Source organism: Pinus tabuliformis, chromosome 4_1, assembly GCF_031772625.1.
Source record: "Pinus tabuliformis cultivar Carrire ecotype Pingquan chromosome 4_1, CPIR1, whole genome shotgun sequence".
NCBI lineage: Eukaryota > Viridiplantae > Streptophyta > Pinopsida > Pinales > Pinaceae > Pinus > Pinus tabuliformis.
In genome coordinates this window covers 52,760,654-52,783,596 of record NC_142303.1, presented here as the reverse complement: position 1 = coordinate 52,783,596, position 22,943 = coordinate 52,760,654, and positions in this window count along the sequence as shown.

Here is a 22,943-nt window from a genome sequence, read left to right as displayed (position 1 = left end):
GTGGCACCTTGCATGCTCATGGATTTTGCAAGCATCGCTTTCATCTGCCAAGCCACACTCTACGTTCTCAGGAACTGGGTAGCTCTGGTTGCTGGGGTGCCTGGGTCCGAGATCCAATCTACCTCCTCGCTAATGGCTTTACTATCCATCCCTTCACTGGCTTTGTCCACCTCAATTTGGAGCTCTTCAATAATCTGTTTTCCTTTTTTGGAGACGGAAGCCTCATAATCCTTTCGGGCTCTCTTTAAATCCCTGGCAGCTTTGGAGCTGCAGAGGTTGCACTCGGCCATGGCAAGATTGTAGGTGTAGACTATTGAAATGTGAATTCCTATACATGAAACCATAAACACAGGGCTAAGCTTTGAGGAATACCATGAGTAGGTGAAATCTTTCCTGATTGGCTCTATATAAATAGTGAGAGATGTGGTGTGAGGGGCCGCCATCTTAACTAAAACTTCCGTTTTTTCCATGTTTCTGATAGCCTGGATCCCCAACAGGTGATTAACGACATTCCCATTATTATGGTTGAGTGCGTTCGGATGGCCACACTTCACTTAAGAGAAGAGGCCATGTGTTCCCCAAATCGTAAAAGGTATGCTGATCTTCCATCTTTTTCGATGCGAGCCATAGGACAACCACTGGCGATGCCACCACCAGGAATTAAGGATTAGGGAATAAACATTAGGAGAAAACCACATTATTCATTGATGATCAGTACCTTGTAAGCCGTCCTCCTCTCCTGACATGCTTGTGAGGTCTTGCCTTGAGATTTGAAGGCATTTATTCCAAAGATTAGCACATGTGACGCTCTGCCAACAGGTGTCAATGTCATTATTCGGGTGGTTGACTGTGTGGTTGGCTAGGCTATTCGCCATTGCATTTGCACTGCGCTTGATTGCCTACATAACGACTCCATTGAGAGCGGAGATATTTTTGGCGATGAGCGCAGTGACAATGGCGAGGCACCAGTGCTTAGTAACCTTCTCAGAACGCGAACCATTTTGCATTTTCCTCGCAACATTAATGGCTAAGAGCGAGTCTCCTTCCACTGTTGTTGCTCCACTACCCAGGGGGATTAGGATTTGCAAACCCTGCTCCAGAGCTACAAATTTTGCCTCGTTGTTGGTGGCTTCCCCCAGATATTTGCTGTAGATATAAAGAATTTCCCCTTTATCGTTGCGTATGACACCTCCAAGGCCGGCCAAGCCAGGGTTGCCTCAAGAGGCTCCATCAAAGTTTAATTTGTGGAACCCTGGGATAAGAGGTTTCCAGGACAGTAGAGAAGGAGCGGTCTGAGGTCTCTGCACTGGAGAATTGAGGCTAGTTGCAGTACTCATGCCAAATAGCTACAGAATTTGACTGTCATTAGTGGAGAGCCTGTTTGCCTGTTCTGCTTTACTACTGGTAAGGGAAATTTCTCGCATATTTTGCATGATGTTTGTTTTGATGGTATCTAGCTGCCTAGATTCCCTCTGAAAAATTCTTCTATTTCTTTCTTTCCATGTGGACCAGACTAGAAAACTGAAGCTTAGCCTCCATAGGATGTTTACAGTGTCACAACTAGAATATTTGGTTCGCCAGTTGGCTATGCTATCTTGTATGGACTCTCTGTTCCTGTCTGTTCGTCTGAAGATCTCCACCATCCATACCCATAGTTTATTGGTCCGTTCGCAATTGTTGAGGAGATGATTCATAGACTCCTCTTATTTTTCACAGAGGGGACATTGGGATGGACCAATGAAGCCTTTTTTACACAGGTTCTCCCAAGTGAGGATCTTACGATGCATTAGGAGCCATAAGAAAGTCTTTATCTTTAGCCATATGGTGGTATCCCAAACATTATTGTTCCAAATTACTTTCTCTTCCATATCCCTGTGTTCTAAGTAAAGTCTGGCTTCCTTTAGGTTGAAGGTGCCTCCATCAAGTTTGCCCCACCTTAGTTGATCTTCATCCTAAGAGTAGCGGATCTTCCTCTTATCCAGACAAGAGTGCAAGGATAAGAGAAGGTTTCCCATCACATCTGCCTGTGGGGGAGTATTAGGGTGCCAGTGCCTCCATTACTAGTTTGTGATACTGTCAGTCCAGTATTGGTTCACCCTGAGTTTTCCTTTTTCCTGATACCTGTGTTGTAGGGGAAGATAATCAGGACTCTCAAGCTTGGGAAGTTGTTGCCAAGCATCTTCCCAGAAGAGAGCCGTGCTACCATTGCAGATTTCCCAAAAGCAGTGATCTTGTATGATGTTCTGATTAGCCCATGCTAGGTTCCAAATGGGGGATCCGGTTGGAGGGTCAGTCATTCTAATGAGATCCCGAGGGCACCAGTTTTTAGCATACCTGGCTTTCCATAGCTTGGCCCAGGGTGTCTATGGTTCCTTGACCCATCTCCACTAGAGCTTGGCACCACAGGATTTGTTTACTGTGTCCAGGTCTTGAAGCCCCAGACCACCTAGGATCTTGGGTTTACAAAGTTTTTCCCATGCTACTAGAGCCCATTTCTGTTTGTTAGCTTTTCCAGACCATAGGAAGGTTCTCTGAATGTTTCTGATTTTTTGGAGAACACCTTTGGGAGCCGGAAGGATGGAGAGCATATATTGAGGAATAGCTTGTAGGACAACTTTAGTCATGACAAGCTGGCCAGCGAAGTTAAGGACCCTATTAGTCCAGTGATTACTCCGTTCTTCGAGGTTGGATAACAGTTTCTCCCAGTGGAGCTTTTGCCAGGGTTTATCAGTGAGAGGGATCCCAAGATACTTAGAGGGAAGGCTTTGCCTTCTGAACCCAAGGATAACAGTAAGATTTTTCTGGATCACTAAGTGAGTATTGAAAAAGAAAATGGAGGACTTATCCAAATTAAGGTCCATACCTGTCGCTTGACTGAAGAGATCAAGGATAGCTTTGAAACCTTAGGCTTCCCGAACCATTGGAGTTCCATGAAGCATGGTATCATCCACAAATTGTTGATGAGTAGTGGTTGGGCAAGGTGGCAGAGGTTGAAGGCCCTTGATATGGTTCCTTTCCTTTGTAGTTTTAATGATGCAACTCAGGCCTTCCATCAAAATGACAAAAAGAAAAGGGGAAATGGGATCCCCTTGGCGAATGCCTCTAGATGGGGCAAAGGGGAAGGTGGGAGCTCCATTGACCAAAATAGAAAAGTTGGGGGATTTGACTAAGTCTAGAATCCAGTTGATCTAGCATTGTGCAAACCCGAAAGCTTCCAGAATGGCTTCTAGATACTTCCAACTGACCTTGTCATAAGCTTTCGAGAGATCCAACTGAATGATCATACCTGCTTTTTTCTGGGATTGAAGAGTGTGAATCATTTCCTGTGCTAGCAAGACATTATCCATGATCTGTCTACCTTCCACGTAGCCAGATTGCTACTCTGAGATTATCAAAGGGACAATTGGCTTCAGTTTGTTGGCCATTACTTTGGAGATAATTTTATAAAGAACATTGCATAGAGAAATTGGCCGAAATTTCGAAGGGGTACATGCTGCCTCCTCTTTGGGAATAAGGGCGATGAAGGTGGAATTGAGGGATTTGAGGATGGAGGAAGATTTTCGGGAATCTTCCACCACCTCCCACACTTCCAGCTGCACAATTTCCCAGCAAGATTTGAAAAAATCAATGGTGAAGCCATCCGGCCTTGGTGCCTTACCATTAGGCATCTCTTTCACTGCTTCTTCCACCTCCTCCATGGTGATAAGGTGGTCTAAGGATTTATTCTGATCTTCAGTAATTAACCTTGGGATGGAAGTCATGACTTCCCTGATAGCCTCTTCCCTATCAATGTCTCGTTTCATTGCTATATGGCTAAAGTGATCAGTGAGGATGGAGGAAATATCCTGATGAGAGTGGAGGGGGGTACCTTGCTCATCCTTCAACCAGGTGATTTTGTTGGTGCACCTGTAGTCTATAGCCGAATGATGGAAGAACTTGGTGTTTTTTCCCCTTCTTTGAGCCATTGTATGTGAGACTTTTGTCTCCATAATATTTCCTCCTGCTGGCATCTTTCATTCCATTTCTGCATGAGGACTCTCTCAGTGCTAATGGAATCCTGAGTGATGTCCCCTTTGAGCCATTCTGTATGGATCTGTGCCATCTGTTCCTCCAAGGCTTGTTTGTCTTTGAAAATATTCCCGAAGACCTCTTGGTTCCAGGATCGAAGCCAAGCTTTGAGGTGCTTTAATCTGGCTTGGAGCCGGTACATTTTGGTGCCTCTGGTGTCCAACGACTCGTGCCACCAATGTTTGATTTTAGAAGTGAAATCCAGATGGCCCAACAAAAATTTCTCAAACCTGAAAGGTCTGTTTTTCAGAGTGTCGAGGATGCCTACGTCCAGGGTGATGGGCCAATGATCAAAGCCTCCACAAGGAATAATTTTTGATTCCACAGTGACCCCCTCAAGGAGGATGGCTTCTGCTATAAGAAAACGATCAAGTCTGGAGGCGATCTACCTATCTCCTCCTCTTTTGTTATTCCAAGTGTATAACCCATTTTTGGGGAGGATATCAACAAGATTTGCTGCTCTGATGAAGCTATTGAATGCCTCTACATCTCTGTTCAGAGTTCTTACCCCTCCTTTCTTTTCTACCAGCGAGGTAATCATGTTAAAATCTCCTCCATAGATGGCTTTAGCAGTGGAGTGTCTACGTTGCATCTTGGAGAGGCAATCTAGCATCAACAATTTATCCTCTAGTCTTTGGGGGTTGTAGATATTAGTGCACAGGTATGTGTTGGATTCCCCTATGATTTGCATTTCCAGGGAAATGTAAGATCTGGAAGCCTCTGCACTTATAAGATGGAGGGAGTGGGGATTCCACAAAGTGGCCAGGCCTCCCTCCATTCCATTCCCTTCCACTTCCGTGTATTCCATTATTTTTCCTAAAGTTATGCTTATTCTTTTCATTTTCTGGTTGGAGCACTTGGTTTCTTGTAAAAAAATCATGTCAGGATTTTCCTTTTTGACTTTCTTCCTTAGAAATCTTTGTTTTCTTTGGCTGTTTAGCCCTCTAGCATTCCATGAAAGAATCTTCATAATTAACAAGGTTTAAGAGGAGAACGAGAAAGCCTCAAGGGCTTTCATCTTACCTGAGTTGAGGAGCATCTGACCTAGCTCGTGGAGTGCCTTGTTGTTTGTTCGTCGGCCTCTCTTTTTCCTGTGTTTGGCATTGTGGTTTGTTTGGTCTAAACCTTAGGCCTTGACACCCAGACCCTTTGTGGCGCCAAAGCCTCTTTTCTGCCCTTTTAGTTCTGCATCTTGCCTTGTTAGGAAGAGAAAATTGACTCTGTCTACTTCCTCCTCTGGGATATGTTCCATTCCTTTCTGCTTCCATTGCTCCACCATGGTATTGAGATCCATGCCTTCCCTCTCTAGTATGTCACTGAGTTCCATATCCTCTATTCCTATTTCACTGGCTGTCATTTCCGCATCTCCTTCTAAGTCTTTTGCCAACTCAGGACCTTGTAGGATCTCATTTGTCGGATCTGGATTGGGATCTTGGGCTTCCTGTGAAGGAACATCTTGGATTTCCTACGTTAGGTCTGGTACTTGGGGATTTTCAGTTGAAACTATTCCGGACCCAAGAACTTCAAAGGCATTGACAATTCCTTTGATGGAGGTGCCTGTTTTGGGTTGGTTTTTCCGATTGGCCCGTTGTCTCCCATTTGGACGAGAAAAACCTTCCTGATCCTTGCCTGTGTTTTCCTTGGCTTTCTTGGTTGGCTTATTCATTGGGCATTCCCTAAACATGTGTCCATGTTCGTGGCACTTCCGACACTGAAAGGGGATTTGTTCATAATCTATGGCTTGAAAGAAGACTTCATCTCTAAATTCTAGCCATAGACCTTCATGTAGTGCACCTGAAACATCCATTTCAACACATATTCTTGCACAAGAGGTGTACCTTTTTTGCAGGGTGGCCTCCAAGGCTTGGATGAAGGTTCCCAGTTTGTTGCCTATTTGTTCCAACACTGCAGGTCTCTAGTAATCAATGGGGAGAGAGAATAGGCGAATCCAAACAGGTACATGCATGAATGTTTCTTGTTCTGGTGCAAATTTTGGTTTCCAGGGTCTCATATAGAGGCTTGCTAAGGCATAGAAATACGGTCCTCCATCAAAAATGTGATCCCTGTCTTCCAGGTTCGCAAAGACAACAGTGAAGAATCCTTTGGCCCCCAAGTGTAACCTGACATCTCCCTTAGGCTTCCATTGTTGCTTGATCCAGAAATAGAGGGCTTTTTTCGTAGGCCAAAAGCCCATGAACTTACAGATCACCGCATGTATTGACATATGGTCTCTGTAAGCTTGCATTTCAGGGTTGGTGATAACAACCCGCAGACTCTCTGTCGTTTTGGGCTTGCAGTGCCCCAGGTCCTCCTGTTTTCTTGTTGCTGTGGCAGATCCCTCCAGATCCAGGCCATGCTGGGGTAGGGCCTCGATTACCACAATTTTTTTGTTTTTTCCTTCTACTCCTTGTGGTTCCTGCTCGGGACTGGGCTTCCCGTCGTATTTTCCTTCCAGAATCTTAATTCCATTTGTCCGTTTTTGACTTTGGGTTTCCTTGGTTTGCCCACCAGCCTTTTTCTTCTTGCTTAGCTCATCTTTTCCTGCATTTTCAGATCCAGAGATCTGCACCCCTTCCAGTGGGGCCTTTCCTTTATCCATCATTGCTTGTTTGTATGAAGGGGCCCCATTGGTCCCTGCGTGCCTCATCTGTTGGGCCAGGGCAAGCCCACGCCTCCAAAGCTCTGCGAACAGGGCACTGCCCTCCGCCAAAGTTTGTGACAGTATTCAGATTGTAGACCGAAACCCTCGCTCTGAAGCTCCCTCACAAACCCCAAATGTCCGTAGCCCCCTTATTGTTATTGTTGTGCCTTTACATTATTATTGTTATGTGAGATTTGATTATATCGTGACCCCTTAGACTCCTTTATATACCAAGGAGGTCTTGTCATTTGAATCATCCAAGAATTATTCATTTATGTGATGTAAAGGAGGTTTCCTTTCGAAGAGACTAATTTTAAAGTCGTTGATCTATCTTTTCTTCTATTTTGCGATCTAGTTGCATAACATTTGGTATCGTAGCTTTGGATTCTAGGGTTTAGAGCATTAACATGTGGCATCTTGTATAAGTTCACTCTACTAAACCAATGCATAATTGTTATTAAAAATATGCTTTTAAATATAGAAATGAATTCAATATTCTGAAAAATTCATGAATCATTAAGAGTATCTAGATTTTATAACTCAAATTTGTGATTCTAATGAATCTTTGCTAAATTTCAGAAAAAAATTTGAAAAATATACCTGTAAAAAGGCCAAAACATAAAAAATTTACATAATAGATATAGACATTCACTTTTTAATATCTTTTTTGAAAAAATCTTATTTTTATGTTATTTTAGCACCTTAAAAAATCTCAATAACATTAAAATTAATTTAAATTTCATAATTCAAACTTTGTAATCCAATAAATATTCATCAAATTTTATAATAAAATTAACTAAAAAATACTAAAACTATATATATATATATATATATATATATATATATATATATATATATATATATATATATATATATATATATATATATATATCAAGTTGTCTTTATTGCGATTTTTTGGAAGCTTTTTAGGTGGGGTTTTCGATCTAATTTCTCTAAAATCGGGCAGGAATTTATTGAAATCACAAGTTTGATGGGTAACCCTACACAATCGAAGTGTCCTAGAGGTTTTCCACGGTGTTGAATCCATATATATAGTCAAAAAACTAGTTTAAATACCACAAATCAAGATTTCACTTTAAATTCTTCCACCGAATTTCAGCACCGAAAAGTCCAAAAAATCACACTATAAACAACTCCTATATATAATTAATATAAATTACAATTTTTATTAATTATAATACCAACCCTCACAATCTCTTTGTTAGGGAGAATTGGTTTATATTGATTTGGATCTCAACATGTTGTAAGTTCAAAGCATATTTAATTTCAAAAGTCACACATGGAATTTAGGCCTATTGTGAACAGGGGAAGTGCTCTATAACTTTCGAGTGGGAGAGCTAAACTTAATGTTTGAGTTTCTTTGTTACGGACAATTGGTTTATATTGATTTGGATCTCAACATGTTATAATTTCAAAAGTCACACATGCATTTAAGCCTTCTGTGAACTACAAAATTGAGCTAATTGTCGAGAAAGGGGAAGTGCTCTGTAACTTTCTTCGAGTGTGAGGTGTTGGTTACGTAATAATATAAAAGATATTATAAAAAGGGTGATAGTTTTAAATTTCTAAAATTTAAAGTATTTTTTAATTTTAATTTTGATGTTTAAAGAAGAAAATAAATATTGTTAAAATAATTTTTTTTTTAATGAGTTTTATACTGAAAATAAGATTGGTCAATTTCTAAAATCTTTTAAGAGGAAAGAGTTTATAACCTTTATGAAATTAGGAGAATTAAAGATAAAGAACACTTTATTTTAAATTATCCATTATATATTTAAATTAAATTTAAATTTCAAAATATTTATTATTTAATCAACGTGACAAAACTATAGTAATATTGAAACTTTTCTCTTGATGCTTTTCAAGAATAAAAATAATATTTTAAAAAATTTCAAGTAATATCTAACCTTCTTTACCTTTAAAAAAGCTACGGTAATCTTGAAACTCTTTTGTTGATGTTTTTCAAGTATAAAAATAAATTTCTAAATAATTTCAAGTAATACTTTTCTTCATAAAAATAAAATTTTAAAGAATTCCACGTAATATCTAACTTTCTTTACCTTTAAAAAAACTATGGTAATCTTGAAACTCTTTTATTGATGATTTTCAAGCATAAAAATAAAATTCTAAATAGTTTCATGTTATATTTTCTCTTCTTATATTTTGATAAACTATTGTTCTGTTATTATTTTTCTATTTTTTGTGTGTTATTTTGTTTTCGAACTAGGTTGAGCCAAAGTTGGGGCCAACCCCAATGTTGAATGGAAGAAATGAACTTCCCATTTGTGGAATGCTATGTTATGCTATCAACATGATTTTGTGAAGCTCAATCGGGCTTATATGCCCCTTGGAATAGTTTAATTCCCCAAAGGTGGCTCTCATCCTCAACCTCTCCCCATGAGATTTGAACCTATCACTTGATGGGGACTAAACCCTACACAAACTAATTGATTTCATGTGCTTTTCTTGTTTGATATATATATATATATATATATGTAAACCAAAAAATTAAGTTATTTTTTAATTTTAAATGTTTTTTTAAGGTGATGGGGGTTTGGGATTTTTTCTCTCTTTCTTTGTTTGTTGACTTGTTTGCAATTGTATTAGACTTTTCAATCTTGGTTTCTAAATTCTTACTATCTTAAGTTTGAATAAAATTTTGTTAATGAAAACACTTATTTTCAATCGGGGAGTTCGTAACTTGGTATTAAGACTATGACTTCAAATGTATAAGTTATGAATGTCATGATTTCAAAAAAATTGTTATTTTATCCTTGAAAAAGTGTTTTGGGGAGTGTGGAACTAATGAGACTACCCATTATTGATTTAGGGGTTGATTTAATATTTTAGTTATAATAATATCAATTGTCGAATTTAGAAATTTGAAAGAAATAATAATTGTAATTTCAAAAATGAGAAAATAGTGCCATTATTAGTGCCACTTTTTAATTCAAAATTTAATTTTAAGAATTTCATCAACAATATTATAACCTTATTAAGTTCATGGCTACATAAGGTCTTAATTTTAACCCTCAAAAGAGGTTAACAATAAAATTTATTCTTAAAGTAAAAATAAAAATAGTTATCAAATACAACATTTAAAAAAAATACTCTAAAATTCTCTAAAATAATTATCATATAGAATTTTGTTAAATTTGTATAATAAATTTATACATATTAAATCATCATTATAAAATTAAAAGCAAATAAAAATATGAAAAACAATAGAAAATAAATTCAAGATAACTTTAATATAAATCTACAAATTTACGAAGAAACAAAACCTTCCACATATATATACACCAAATTAAGGAAAGAAAAATTAATTCATGTATTATTAAATAACCATGAAGAATACAATAAGCCAGAAATATTACCAACTATGAAAAACATAATAACCCAAATAGACCGTCACTCTGAAGAATACAGTAAGCTGAATATACCATCAATGGATGTTTGCAAACAAATGTTTACACCATATTGTTCTAACTCACATTTTCTCTCGGAGCAACCTTTGAGAGTAATATAAGAACACACTAATTATTTTTCATTGAAGGATACAATATGTTGAAATAAACGTTCAGTAGATGTTTGCAAACAAATGTTTACACCATATTGTTCTAATTCACACTTTTTGTTGAAAGAGAACTACACATATTTAGTGTAGTTTAAAAAACTTACAAATTAGCTTTAAAAATAATAGAAATTTTGGTAAGGTTATAATGAAATCTGATAATCTTTTTTAAGAATCTGGGTTACATTGGTTAAACTTTAGGTTTTTGGGTACCCCATGGGTTCTTGATGGTGCTGAATCCATTTCCATTGTCAAAAAAATAATTCAAACGCTCCAGCATTCTAATTTGTTGATTTTTTTTTTTACTAGATTCCGACAAGAAAACCGTTGTCTGGGCGAATTTGTGGCATTGGTAAAGTCACCACCAATTATTTTTCATCATTTTTTTCCTAAATTTGATAGTTTTTCAAAGTTGAGTCAATTATCTCGATCTAAAGTATAAATGAAAAAAAATAAAAAACATGCCTCATATATTCCAAATTTCAGAGTAAATGGGTGTTCTTAACCAAGCTTGATATGATGATTATGATTAACATCTAGTAAGATTGAAATGGGTTATCGTAGTTTATGAAGACAAGAAATTGATTGAAATTTCTTTAACATTTTACTTTTATGCTTGAAAAGCATTGAGAGGCATATTCCAAGATGAGCATAATTTTGTTTACTTAAAAGATTAAGAAGGTGGTTAGTGTAACAAATATTTTGAAATTTAGATTTAATGTGTGGATAAGCTGGACAATCTAAGAAAAAATCATTCTCATATTCAACCCTCTTAGTGTTGCAAATGTTATAGACTCTTTCATCCCATGCAAATGTTACAGACTCTTTCATCCCATAGTGTTTTCGGAATTGGCCAACACATAATTTCATTATGGAGCTCATGTGAATTTATTCTTACTTTAGCATTTATTATTTTCTTCTTGACACTAGTCAAGATATAGAGATTTTTTATTTTTATTTTTGAGATTTGTGCTAACCAACTCATTCCTTTTTCCCTCTAACTCTTTATCACCTAAATTTTTTTCCTAAATTTGGATGTAATATTTTTTTTAATATTATCCTTATTATGCAAAATGATCTCCTCCTTTATCCCCCAATGGTCTAGCCAAGCCTGGGCATCCTTATGCCATCCTCGCTTGAGCCAAAGGTGGTGGTTTCGGCTAGAGTTAGAAGCAATTTTAGGAAACATCTTGTCTTCTATATTAGTTAACTTTTTCTTATACATAAGATACTTAGTCACATCCATGCTTCCATTGGGGGAAGACTTGCTTCAATGGGGAGGATGATAGGGTGTCTTTATTTTAATCTTGAGATTGTAGGTTATAAGCTCTTTTTTGATATGTTCTATCTTCCGGCATAACTCTCTAGAGATACTGCAACCCCAAACCTTGGATCCATATAAAATAATAAGAGTGATGAGTCTCAGAGAGGAGTTTTTTTAGTTCCATATCCAAAGTTTTGTTGACTTACAATTTTTTTCAAGCCTATAATAAGCTTTCCATCCTCTATTTATCCTTTTCTCAATGTTATAATTATAGTTGAGCTTGTGATGGATATTGATTCCAAGATATTTGTGTGAAAGAACATCCTCCATGTTGTTGTTGTCATAACATATGAAAGTATCATATGTGATCTTCTTGGATTTAATTATTATAACTTTTGTTTTGTTGGTAATAACAATCACATGCATCTGGAACATAAATCTTGGAGGGTTATTAACTACTTTCCAAGGTCGTAATGACTCATTGTCAAAAGAAGAAGATCGTCGTCATAAAGGAGATCGATTGTGAAGATCCCACTGAGCGTGGAGCCAACACAACCCACATCTTCCAAACACTCTTCTAGCTTATCAAAATAATTGCCAAAAAGGGTAGGGGACAAAGGACACCCTTGATTGAATCTAAAATTGTAGTCAATTTCTTCTGACCAACCCTCAACCTTGTCACAACATCTTTTAACTTGAGAGGAACCATTATCTCTTGCAACTTATTTCACAAGTTTGTTTTGTGAGCGATATCAATTTTTTTTCTAAAGTCAGTGAAAAAATTGAAGAGATCAGTGTATTATTGTGTCACTCCTTTGTAATGATTATGAGAGTAGCAAGGTGGTTCATAGTTGAATGATATCTCCTAAACCCATTTGGCTAAATTAGCTCTTTATTCATGGCGTTTTAGCCATAGACTAATCTTATTTTCCAAAATAATTCCATACATCTTGGCTAAAATGTGGCCAATCATAATGGTCTTATAATTAGACAAAATGTTTTTATCCCTACTTTTAAAGATACACACATTGAACTCAACGTCCAAGGCTTGGGGAAGCCTTGCTTGAGCGCCAAATTGAAGAGTTTTTGTATGTGAGGGATGATGATAATTCTCTCATCTTTTAAATTTTTTAGCTTTATAGCCTTCAATTTCGTTAGTGTTTCTAGTTGTGAGCCATTTAACCCCAAAGTCAATGTCTTCTAAAGAAAGGATTTCATTCTCTATAGAAGCATTCAGAAAGATGTCCATTATGTTAGGGATTCATAAAGTTTTTTAAGGTAGGAATTTTAATTCTTCAAAAAAATCGTATTATTTTCTTTAGTTTTACAAATTAAAAATTTCCTTCAAAACTTCCTATGATCCTATTTAGATAAATACAACAATTATTCTTGATTTCTTTTTTTTTTTTCACTTGGAAAAAATCGTAATTTTCATTAATTTTGAAAATTACATTTTGTAGATGCCGAAGCATTGCAAAGACAAGGCTATGAAGCCTGACGAAAAAATTGACACAAAGGTCAAGTACAAAAAAAGAAAAAACTGCTGTAATAAAATTCCATGCCTGGAAACAAGATGACTGATAGGGGAAAGATCAAGTTTTCCTCCCCTTTTTCTTCTCTACCTTGCGCCACTCGCCATGGGCTGAATGCATGGATATGAGTTGTAATGGGTTTTCCTCCTCAGGTCGAGGGATTTCCTTGTCGGAGTCTGATGTGTCCGATTTGTGCTGCCTTTTGGTTCCACTGAGTTCCAATGTGTCTGAAGCCTTTTCCGGTTGCGATTCCATGGGCATTTGTTCTTGCGGTTCTGTTGTGCTGTTTTCATTGGGGGTGGGCTTTTCCTCCTCTTCTTCTTCCTCTTCCTCCGGATCAGGTGGTGGGAATGTCCATCCTTTTTTCTTTCCAGATTTCCTCCTTCTTTGGCTGTCCTTTTTGAATTCTGGGCAGGTATTTTGTAAGTGCCCTGTCTGCCGGCATATTCTGCATCGGAAAGCTGTATTTTCATAATCTATTATTTGCGTCCAGCTGAGCTCTTTATGCTTCAGTACTATGCGATCCGGTAACCCTTTGCTGAGATCTATTTCCACACATATTCTTGCAAAAGTGTAGATTCCTTCTGCCGTTCGCTCAGTATCCATTTTAATATATCTGCCCAATAAGTTACCGATGCATGCAATCGTTTTTTGGTCCCAGAAGTGTGCTGGGAGGTTATGTAATCTGACCCATACTGGTACCCTAGAGATGATGTAGGTGTTTGCATCAAAATCCGGGGTCCAGGGTGTGATGAAAAGTCCTGAAGATCCCCAAAACCACGGTCCCTCCTGAATTACTAGGGCCCTGACCTCCTCAGATGGAAGTTTGACAATAAAAAAACCTTTGGAGCAGAGCATGATCTCACTATTAAGAGACCATCTTGAGTAAATCCAGTGAGCTAGCTCTATGGGTTTAGGCCAAAATCCGTTCCAACGACAGATGAGAGCTTGTCTTTCATATATGTTACGTACCTCCTCTGCTTCTGCTGTATCTATTGTAAGTTCAGGAGTGTAGTTCAGCTGATCCACGATATATGCATTAGGTTCTGTGCCTGTCTGTTGTGGGACTGTAGATGTAGGCTTTCCCCTTTGTAGTATATGCTTATATGATGTTCCTTCACTTTTGTGCTGCTGTTGTGGATCTGGGCTGTGTTTAGCTTTTGATCCACTGCCCCCTTCTGTTTGTTTCCATGGTCCATTGGCTGCTGCACCTCCCCGAAGTCTCATGTTAACAATAATGTTAGATCCGGGCTTAATGTTGTGTTGACCAATTGTCCTATGATCTTGTATTGATCTGCCTTCGAAGAGCAGATATTGGTATCCTTCCGGGAGGCCAATGTGGTTGGCAATGTCATTCTTCAGTTTTGTGACTTTGTCTGAAGCTTTTACCCAGATCAGGGTTGATTTCCCAGAGGGGGGCTTTAAAAAGATTTGAAAACTTGGATCTGCTGAGGTTGCTTCAACCGAAATGGGAAGATCCAGCCCAGATCTGGTTTGTTTGAATCTGATCTCAGCAGGAGGGTTCAGATCCGCCCCATGAAGCCCGCCCCTGTTGGCTTTGGCACTGGATCCGGTGGAAATACTAACCTCGTCTTCAGGATTTGTGTTATTCAGTTCCGTAACCTGCATTGTAATGGAAACCTGTGTCCCATTGCAAGTCCAGTTTCGGCTTTCAGAGAATGTGTCTGCCATCCCATCAAGCCCTCGACAGCCAATGCCAAGCGCATGAGTATTCCTCTGCATTTGGGCGAAAGAACCCTGTCTGGTACCTTGATTAAAACCGTATCCCGTTTGCCATAAACCAGACAACCCAAAACGGCTCAACGGCGGTGTAGTGGAGCCGATGTCCGATTTCCTGCGTCCATAACCGACTGTCGCAGAGCTGGTAATGCTTGCCATGGCCGCCTTCAGTCTAGGGTTTTTCCGCCGCCAATATCTTCTTGATTTCTATTTACATAATATATTTCTTTTAATAAAATCTTTATACTTATTTATCTTATCAAATTTTAAAGACTCTTGAGAAACATCTAAATTGTTTATTTCACCATCATTATTATATCAAAGATTACTTGTTGGATTTATTTATTTCAATGTAGAAAAATATTAATGAAAATGGAAAAAATGTAATAAAATTATAATGCAATATTATAATGAAGAGATATAATTCCATATTTAGAAAGGTTGGAATATCTAATTCCTACTTGTCTCTAGTTGTGATTTTCACTAAGTAAAGGAGTCCCTAGTAGTTAGTATCCATTTCCTAGTCCCTAGTAGTTAGTATCCATTTCCTAGTTTGGTGTGTGGTTGAAAGATTTCCTCAACCAACAGATTGTGTGTCTAAAATAACCTCTCTATCTTGACACAACATTCTTGTATATATGTAATTGTATTTGATTGATAAATTGATCTAGATTCTCAGTTTTTAAGTTGGTATCAGCCTGGGCCCTCCTGGGCTGAGGAAAATAACGAGTTTGATTATTGTTTGTTTCTCAATTTATGTTGGATTTGTTTGTCCATTTTTTATTCCGGTGGTTGCTGCATAGTCGAGCCGGCGGCGTTGGTAAGCGTTGAGGCGGGTCTGCACGCTGATGGATCTGCTGGTGCGTGGATCCTGCATATCAATGGATCTTGCAGCGATGTTTCCCGCTCCCTCGCAACAAATTTGCCTAGCGAACATGCGGGAGTTGCTCCAATGCTCCCTCCTCGACAATGGGGCGTCACCTGGCGCGGAGGCTCGTTGAGGCAGCCATGGCGCTAAGGATTTTCGCTGATCTACCAAGGACCAACCCTTCTGCAAGCAGCAGCGGATGAAGATCTGGAACTCCGGAGAAGCCGAGGGCGGGGGAGCGGCTGGTTCCCCATCGCATATCAGGTACATGAGCGTCGGCCAGTCGAGCTGGATCCCGGTCTCCAGGAAATGCAACCGCCCGAGAGAACATTCCAGGAGGGTGAGCCCGAGACGCTGCGGCAGATTGAGGATTTGGACTAGAGCGGGATCTTGTTATGCGCCTCCTGCTGTTGATTGTGTGCAGGAGAATTATAAGCAGAAGGGACATAGGATGAAAATAGATAAAATGAATGGAGAACAGCTTCGACGAGAACCCGCTGGAGTTAATCATTTTGGTGACCTTCCCGACGATGTACTGATTTCTGTCCTCGCCAAGTTCAGCACTAGTGCAAAATACGCAGCAGAATATGTGAATGCTTTATTAACATGTAAGAGATTCAATACTTTAGGCCTTCATCTACTCGTTTTACCGCACGGGAAAGTTTATTAGAGACTACAAAATATGAAGGAAATGTATTATCCAGAGATAGAAGAATTATATCGAAAGAGTTTAAAGAAATGCACGGACTGATGTCACATGCAACAACCGCCGAAGCAGTTTAACTTGTGAGGTGTGGCGAGTTTGGAGCTCCCATGACTCCTCATGATTTCTCCGATGGTAATCATCAAAATCTCTGGTGATTATAAAATGAAATGTGGTTCTCAATTGTAAGAATAGCATGTTGTTTAGATTTAATAGAATTGTCTTGGAATTGATTAATATATTGAGTTTAACCAACTCAATATAGTGATTTGGATAGAACTGACTACTTTAACCAATCACTGGTATGAAAATGGAAATCCAAGATAACTATTAGACATATGCCAAAGATAATGTTGAGGATGATATGAACAAATTCAAAAGAGGAGGCAAAGGAGTTACATCAAAAGATTAACAGAGGATGGACAACTAAGTTAAATTTTGTGAGGATGGACAACTAAGTTAAATTTTGTGAGTTTATGAAATAGACTCTATTATGAATCACAGTTGTAATGTAAACAAGTCTAGGATGTTTTATTGTGGTGTTTGTAAACTATGTACCTGGTAACTCCAGAGTTGGAGTGTGAAATGAAAGCCTTGTAAGGCATGTGTATTTCCATATAGTTCGTGGTAATCTAAAAACCACTTTGTATTTTCAGTGTCAGTTTGTGGTAAACCAGAAGTCACATGTAACAATGAAGTGGGACAGAGATTCCTATAAACATGGTTTAGGGTTCGCCGACAAAACCTTTTGCCCATTGTGGCTAGAATGCCCCAGTGGTATCTCATTTTAACATGGTATCATTTTAACATGAAGAGCCTTTGTGGCTGAATTGAGTGCCTTGCCGGCATTGTTGAGCCTTCGTGGCTGTGGTTAGCCTTGGTCGCTGAGAGCCCTTGGTGGCATGGTTGAGGGTGATTCGTTAAAACCCAGAACATGGTTACGAGTAATCCGACAAAACCTGGGTTAACAATGATGGAGGGGGATTTACAGGTAGAGGTACAGGTGTGCAGTTATAATGGTTGGAAGAACCATGTATACGAAGGACATCCTATAAGACTAGCGGTTGCAGCGGTTAGTACCCATGCATTCCGGTGGATGGTTGCTCTTTTATATGGACATCAACATATTCTTTTTGATATATTTGACCGAAATTAGATTTTACAAATTGATATCGAGACAAGTACTCATTAAGGGGGGTGTTGGAATATCTAATTCCTACTTGTCTCTAATTGTGATTCTCACTAAGTAAAAAACTTTGTTCCTAGTAGTTAAGATCCATTTCCTAGTTTGGTGTGTGGTTGAGAGATTTCCTCAACCAACAAATTGTATGTCTAAAATAGCCTCTCTATCTTGAAACAACATTTTTGTATATATGTAATTGTATTTGATTAATAAATTGATCTAGATTCTCAGTTTTTAAGTAGAACTTTTAGAAAAAGACCAATTTTAATCTGGTCAAAAGTCGCACGTTTTTTTAGCGTCGCAATTCTTCTAGACAAGGAGAATACAACATCTAGACAACCAAAATCAATCATATAATGGTTTTCATAATTTTGTAACATAATCTCATGCAGACTACAACCAGCTTCAACGTAAACGAAGATGGGCACTATGAAACTTTTGGAGGCAGCGAGAAAGGAAGAAATTGGAATGGATGGTTGAATTCAATCACCATCAAGTTAACTCCCCCATTTCTTATTCACAGCTAACCTTGCCATTCATGTATGTAATGCACTGACTTGCGTGAGTTAGTAAACGCTGTCCCCATATGTGGTGGATACTAGAAATTATCGTTTGAATAAGAGGCCATATTTTGTTTGTTTTTTCTGTGGCGAGGATTCTACAAAATATATAGAGACGTCGGTGAATACGTAAATAATATGTTGCAAATGTCAGCAAACTAGCCGAAAGCATATAATTTTTTTTTAACAAAGTTGACTATAAAACGAAATAGAGTCCCTAATTGGCAATGACTCATAAAACATTGAGATTATTCTTTTTCCAAATGGACATTTTAGAAAACAGAATAAGCGGAGCCCTCATACATTCAAGGTTAACAAATTAATTTCTTTTTATATGATGTAGAATTTGAATTCCGACAAAGGTGATTAACACTTTTCCTCGATCACAAATATATATTCTTAAATCATTTTATATTTTCAATAATTGACCCCTTTTTATATTTTCGAGGATGTCGGCCCCGTGCGCTGCTTTACAAAGTTCTTATAGGCAAAATTCTCGCCATAGATCGACTCCCCACTGGTGTCGTTGCTTGACCCGGGTGAAGTCACTGCCATGGGTCATGAACCCTAGGATCTCGCAGTGTAATGTTGGAGCTTTCAAGTGTGGGGGCTTGCCGGATCAGTCGGTGCTTTTTTATGGTAAGAAGGTTATCGGTTTTAAATTTTTAAGTAAAAATTTAATTATATTAAAAACTGTGAAAAAGTATAGTTTTGAAATTTATTAGGAAAAATTTAACCATATTATATTAAAAACTGGTGTGACCCAATCCACAAATTAAATGTAGCCATCATTTCAAAACTCAGAGTAGTTAATAAAAACTATTATTTAAGTATGGGGGATTCATGGAAATGGTCATACGTTTGAATGACTTACTTAACGCAGTTGAATCCCAAAAATGATAAAAACTATTATTTTTAAATATTTAAAAAAAATCTATTACCAAAATTTTAATAAATATCACACCAAACTTTACTTTATATTAAATTTAAATAAAATAAACTTATTTTTCATACCAAAATATTTAATAATTAATTTCAATAACATAATCACTTATATATATAGAAATAAAGCAAATGAAAAAGAACAAGTTTAAATATTTTATCTTTTGACTTTTCTGAGAGTAAATCTATATATAATTTATATAACATGGGGAAAAAGTTTAAAACCAAAATTAATAACTAAAAAATAATTCCAACACTATTAAATACGTTAAACGTTTAAACTACATGAATTGCAAATAAGCTTTGAAGATTCATGCTCAACATCATCAAACATTTAATTTTAATTAAAGGAGAAACAAGTTACTTCAAATAACTATTCAAACCATTAGCATAATTGTCTTTACATAAAGATAGTAACATAAGTCCAACCCAAAAAGTGTGGCAGCGGGCATTTCATAGTTATTAGGCCTGATATTATTACCACTTTTGCTGGAATAGTGGATGGAGATCCAATATTGTGCCGGAGGTTATCGAACTTTGACTCTGTTAACGCTTTGGTTGTCTAGGGATTCGAAGACTATCATTAATTGTGTACATATTTGACCTTTACTCACAAACTCGATGCAAAAGATCAAATCTATAATATGCCAATATGCCACTGTCATAGCTCAAAGCATGACACAAAAAGACTGTTTGGTAATGATGAATTTGTTAGTTCTGCTCTATCTAGTGCAGGTTCATACCTACCCATGCCGATTGGTGCCTACCCGCTTTGCCTATTCTTTCCATTTGTACTTAGTTGCTTCTTCTGGGTTGGCCTGCTCTTCGATATCTTTTCCGCGGGGTGGTGGAGTTGACTCACTTCATACACGTAATAATTAGTTGATTCGCCTCATAAAGAAGTCAATATTTAGTTGGCCAGTCTGTAAATGTGTTAGAAAACCTGCACAGATGAATCTAGCTAGTAAAGGTTGAACACATAGCTTTGCAGAGCAAAAACACTAAAAGAAAATCGAAAGAACAAAAGAACGATTCATTAGAAAATAGGTTACAATGCTCATGATATAGCATTACTGGGTGAAGATCCCAAGGCAATGCACCATAGTGGTGATCAATGAGAGGACTCAACACTTACAACAAGTTCCGAAGAGAACTAGCCAGTTGCGGAGTTAAAGAAGGAGCAAATCAGGTAGTAAATCATGCAGAAGAAATAGCCAGTTGCGGAGTTAAAGAAGGAGCAAATCAGGGAGTAAATCATGCAGAAGGAATCTTGCATGTAGTCCCATGCTATAACTAAGTGTCTGCATGTAGGTGTGTAGTACCTCCAACACCCCCCCTGAACATCACTATGGGAAAAAATAGAAAATGGGCCCTAGCAACTAAGGCCAAAGGTCACCCAAAATACAGTGCAACTTGTACTAAAATTGAGGAAAGAGGGAAAACCTTGTGGGAAAACCTAACCCTCAAAATACAATGTAATCAAAAGAAAAGAGGAAGAAAAGACAGTTGCTAAGCAATTGTGTCCTTCACTCCAAGACGATCGCGCAGAGAGCGAAACTTCTGCTTAGTGAATGTCTTGGTGAAGATGTCCGTAGTCTGTTATGATGAAGGACAGAACTGCAAATCAATGACCCGATCATGTGCTTCGTCTGCTGCCGCTGTACTGGATCCCTGCAAAATTTGAGAGTGCTCTGGTTGTCACACCAGATGACAATGGACTGGTGGAACTCGATGCCCAACTCGGTGAGGAAGTGTTGTAGCCACAGAGCCTGAATGGTTATGTTGACTACTCCTCTGTACTCGGCCTCAGCTGAAGAGAGAGCAATAGCAGCCTGCTTCTTGCTCGACCAACAGATAGGGCCAGACCCTAGATTGAGTGAATATCCAGACGTGGACTTGCGATCAATGTTGTTGCCCGCCTAATCAGAACCAGTGAAGCCAAGGGGATTCAATGCAGTGCCTGTTGCATAGTGAATCCCGAAGGTGATGGTGCCCTGCACATATCGGAGGATGTGCTTGGCAGCATTCCAGTGTAGCTCATGCGGCTCCTGCATGTATCTGGAAACTACCCCTACTGCATATGAGAGATCTGGTCTAGAGTGGGTGAGGTACAATAAACTCCCCACTAGCTGTCGGTAGAGAGTACTGCCAACTAATGGAGTGTCACCTCCATCCTCAAGGCGGACCCCAGACAGAAAAGGAGTCGGTGCTGGCTTGCAGTTAGTCATGTGAAATCTCTCGAGGAGATCCCGTGTATACTTAGCTTGAGAGAGTTTGATGCCTGTGGCATCCTGGCTAATCTAAAGACCAAGAAAGAAGTGTAATGGACCCATGTCTGTCATCAAGAACCTATCATGCAAGCCCCTCTTGACTGCAGCAATGGCTGAAGCTGAGCTGCCGATGATCAGGAGATCATCCACATACAAAACTAAGATAAGAAGAGAGTCATGTGTCTTGAGCATGTAAACATTCAGATCAGACTTAAGGCCGTAGAGAGATTTCTTCAGTCTGCAGACCAAAGATGAATCCTGAATGAAACCATGAGGCTGCTCCATGTAGATCTCCTCAGATAGGTCTCTGTGAAGAAAGGCATTCTTCACATCCATCTGATGTACTTCCCACCCCTGGGCAGCTGCAATGGCAAGTGCAACGCGTATGAAATCCATCTTTGCTACTGGAGCAAAGGTCTCATCATAATCAATGCCATGCACTTGCTGGAAGCCTTTGGCTACTAGCCTAGCTTTCTGTCTGGTGATTTGCCCATCTGCAACACTCTTCCTTCCTGAAGGAAGGGGAACCAGATCCCAGGTTTGGTTCTCGAGGAGGGATTTATACTCCTCCTCCATGGCGGACTCCCAATATGGATGCCCAGCAACCTTAGCATAAGACTGCGGATCAGAAGACTGAACCAAATGACAATGCCAGGATAGTGTTGGTTCAGTGGTAGTGAGGGCAAGGGAGGCTCAATAAACTCTGAGCTAGTACTCCGCGGATCAGAATTATCCCCCACAAGACCATTTCTAGCAACTGGGTGGTCTTGTGCATATATCTCACGTAAGCTCCTTGTTTTCTGATTTATGACAGGGGAAGTTGATTCACTGCTGGAAGCCCGATCTGGGCTTGGATGTGGATCATCATATGCATGCAATGGATTTGTATCTGAAGACTCTGTCTCTGCATCTGCATGCTCTACCGCGACATCTGCATGCTCTGTATCTGCATCTGAGTGTACTGAGTCATCATCTCGCACATGAGGTAGATAAAAGGTGTCTGCATGCGGTAATTGAGGTGCATACGAGATACTTTCCTCAAATTTGATACTTCGCTCAATGATGAGCTTGTCCGTATAGGAAATCAGGAGTCAGTATCCCTTCACACCATCAGGGTATCCAACAAAGATGCACTCAATGCTCTATGGATCAAGAGCTTTCCTCTTTTTAGAGGGGATCCTGGCCCATGCTCGAGAGCCAAAAACACAGAAGTGGGCGACCTCTGGTTTAGTGCCACTCCAAGCCTCAAAGGGGATCTGATCCTTGACAGACCTATGAGGAGATCTGTTCTGGATGTAGTTAGTACAATTAATTGCTTCAGCCCATAGATTATGAGGCAGTGACTTAGCATGCAACATGCAGGAAGCCATCTCTTTGAGAGATCGATTCTTTCTCTCAGCAACTCTGTTTTGCTGCGGAGTGTATGGGACTGTGTATTGCAACTGTATGCTGGACTCAAGGCAAAGGTTCTGAAGTGCTATGCTAACATACTCCCCCCCATTGTTTGTACGGAGGGCTTTGATCTTTCTCTCTGACTGTGTCTCAACTAGTGCTTTGAAATCTTCAAAGTGCGCAAA